At 40.3% G+C, this 3,370-nt stretch overlaps 1 long non-coding RNA gene across 1 annotated transcript; it reads left to right on the forward strand.

The window, feature by feature from the left end:
• The first annotated feature begins 816 nt into the window (after window positions 1-816).
• Window positions 817-2,864, forward strand: LOC115787230 (uncharacterized). Its single transcript, XR_004020484.1, has 3 exons — window positions 817-1,017; window positions 1,427-1,634; window positions 1,777-2,864. It is a non-coding gene; the product is annotated as an uncharacterized LOC115787230 (long non-coding RNA).
• The last annotated feature ends 506 nt before the right edge of the window (window positions 2,865-3,370 follow it).

Here is a 3,370-nt window from a genome sequence, read left to right on the forward strand (position 1 = left end):
GTCTGCCAAGTACATTTTTATCCGCCATGACGCGCACCGTTCTCCACTTCGACCTCCTTATGATGGTCCATTCCGTGTGCTAGAGGTGGGACCTAAGGATTTTTTGGTTGAGCTGGGAGGTCGTCAGGAGCGGGTTTCGGTGGATCGCCTTAAGCCTGCTCACATGTTTCCGGATGGTCCTATTGAGTTGGCCCAACCTCCGCGCCGCGGTCGTCCTCCCGTTTCTATGCCTCACTCGGAGGACCTGCCCCCAGCTGCTGTTTTTTCCCCTGCGAGGGGGCAGTCTCGCCGTAGTCGGGGCTATGCCCCTCCCTCGTTTTCACCACCTGTGGTCGCCAAGCACAGCCGTAGTGGCCGCCTTGTTAAACCCCCTAGGAGATACTCTTGATGTGGTATTTTATTTTTGCTATGTTGAGTTGAAAATGGTTGCTGTTTTTATTATTGTATTGTTTGCCATTCTGTGTGTTCAGGGGGGGCCTGTGTGGTGGCCACATATATGCACATTTCACACCAGAATGCCCCAAGCTCTTATTGCGAAGAGAGAGACCGGAATAGATAGGGAAAAGGCGGGAGAGAGAGGCCTGGGATAAAAGGGCTTGACTCCTCCTTTTGCAGGAGTTATATTTGGAGTTCTAGTTGTTGTGTGTTTTACGAATAAAGCTGAGACTACATACCTGCTCGTGTCTCCTTCCACCGACTCCTACACCATATGCCTGAATTACACATTTCTAGGTTAGTTATTTGCATTTGGAGAGTACTTTGAAAGTACTTTAGTAAGACATTTTGTAAAATACCATCAGCTAATCAGCACAGTCACAAAAATTTAAAATATTATTATTGTTGTTTATTGATATTTAATGTATTAATTCATGTATTCATTATGTTTTACCAAATGGCATATTTTGTTCAAAGGGTGTGTCGAAGACATAATAGATTCATGTCCAAATCCATAAGAGATGGGTCTATTTTCTCAGGCTCTCGCTCCTCCTTGACTTCTTGGATGATGTTCATGCATAGGTTTGTTACACAGACATACATATAGTCATGATAAACAGTAAGTACATATGTACTGCATGTAGTAAACTATTTTGACTCATAGCATAATATTAAACACAAACTGTTGTAAAATTAGGTAAATGCAACCTTGAATGAGCAGCAACAACATTTCATTATTTATTTAATAAAAGCTACGCAAAAATGAAGAAGCAGTATATGAAAATTAAGTACTAACTAAGTACACCCCATGATTAAGTAGTGTGTAGAACCACCTTTAGTAATATCCCTTCTATTCTACCACATTATTATTTTATAATAATTTCATACATGTGACATAACAGTAACACCTTTTACATGATTAAGAAGTCAGTAATAAACTGTGTTAATATCACATTAACATTATTCATATAGGTTTACTACATTGCTGCAGGTTTGCACAAGGGCTAAGACTGAGGCAAGTGGACTTAATTGAAGAGGGAGTCTGTGGAAGCAGCCGCACTTTGTCCAAGATGTCCAAGACACTAAGGAGGGTGTGTGTGCAAGCAGTTAAGCACCTGAAGAGGATGGGGAAAATGAGAATAGGTGGAAGACATGGTTTTGTTGTCATTGATGAGAGCAAGTTTTGTCACAAGAGAAAGGTAAAGATATGAATTTATTTAAGATATTAATTGGTGAATAATGGTGATAGGTACATCTGTATCTATGAAATTGTTGTTCAGACAACTGCAAATAAATCATGCCTTAACACTGTCCTCTTTCCAAAAACTTCTAATTTTTCAGTATGCACGCGGGCGATTTGGTGCTACTTGGCGCAGGAGAGGCTGGGTTTTTGGATTGTTGGAAGTCAATCAACGGAGAAGGAGGCCTGTGTTGAAATTTGTTCGCAGACGAAATTCTGAAAGACTACTTCCTATTATACAGCGATATGTTAGACCTGCAAGTACAATTTTGAGTGACTCTTGGCGTTCCTACTGCAGACTGAGGCAACATGGGTATATACACTACCAAGTCAATCACCAGAGGTTTTTTGTTCACCCTGCTACAGGAGCACATACCCAGCATATAGAAAGGTCCTGGAGAACCTTTAAGCAAGAGGTGTACCGTTTCAGAGGCAACATGACTGAGAAGTCACTGAGAGAGATCCTACATTTTATTGAGTGGAACTACTGGCTGGGTAGACAACACAGAAATGGACCCCTTGGTCGCCTTTTCAAGGATATAAGAGCCATACATCCAGTACAATAACATCACCCCTGTGGCTGGAGCCTTTTTGCATGGAGTTTGTATGTTATCTCCAGATCTGTGTGGGCTCTCTCTGGCTACTCTGGCTTCCTCCCACAGTCATGCATGGGGTTAGATAAATTGGTGATTAGCTCTAGGTCTGACTGTGTAAATTGACCCTAGTTGTAAATGTGAATAGTTCGTCTCGGCATTAGCCCGATGACAGACTGGTGACCTGTCCAATGTGTAGCCCATCTCCCGCAAATGACAGCTGAGACAGGGTCCAGCTCCCCTGGAAAAAATGCATAGATGGATGGCATTTTGTTTTTGTGTATTGGACATTTAAAATATGTATTCCATTGTCATCCAGATATAAAATGTGCTGTGACAGAGGATCTTCTACACTCCTATGCAATTTCAAAAACTATTTTAAATAGACCTCTTAGCTATGCTTAATATTGTGATCCTCAAACAAATACAATGCAGTTATTTTCCAGCGAGCTTTTAATGAGTGTTTTATGCATGTTTATTTTTTTAAATCTAATACTTAATGTTTTTCAAACAGGTAGTTTAGCATTTTCCATGTGTTTCCAGTTCATCATCAGAACTCTTGACTTTTGTTTTATTCAGTGATTAACTTGGCAATAAATACAGTCAGTTTACAAGCCTGATTCTTGCTTATTACACAGAACCTACCACCATTATTTCCAGATAATGCTCACACTTCTTGTAGTTTGCTTTAATAGGTTATTGCATAGAAACAGTCGGTTTTGCATTTTGCAGCCCTGATTCCTGCTTATTACACAGAAACTACCACCATTATTTCCAGATAATGCTCACACTTGTTGTAGTTTACTTAAATAGGTTATTGCATAGAAACAGTCGGTTTTGCATTTTGCAGCCCTGATTCCTGCTTATTACACAGAAACTACCATGAGCATTTCCAGATAATGCTCACACTTGTTGTAGTTTACTTAAATAGGTTATTGCATAGAAACAGTCGGTTTTGCATTTTGCAGCCCTGATTCCTGCTTAATACACAGAAACTACCACCATTATTTCCAGATAATGCTCACACTTGTTGTAGTTTACTTAAATAGGTTATTGCATAGAAACAGTCGGTTTTGCATTTTGCAGCCCTGATTCCTGCTTA

Source organism: Archocentrus centrarchus, chromosome 1 (assembly GCF_007364275.1).
Source record: "Archocentrus centrarchus isolate MPI-CPG fArcCen1 chromosome 1, fArcCen1, whole genome shotgun sequence".
Lineage (NCBI taxonomy): Eukaryota > Metazoa > Chordata > Actinopteri > Cichliformes > Cichlidae > Archocentrus > Archocentrus centrarchus.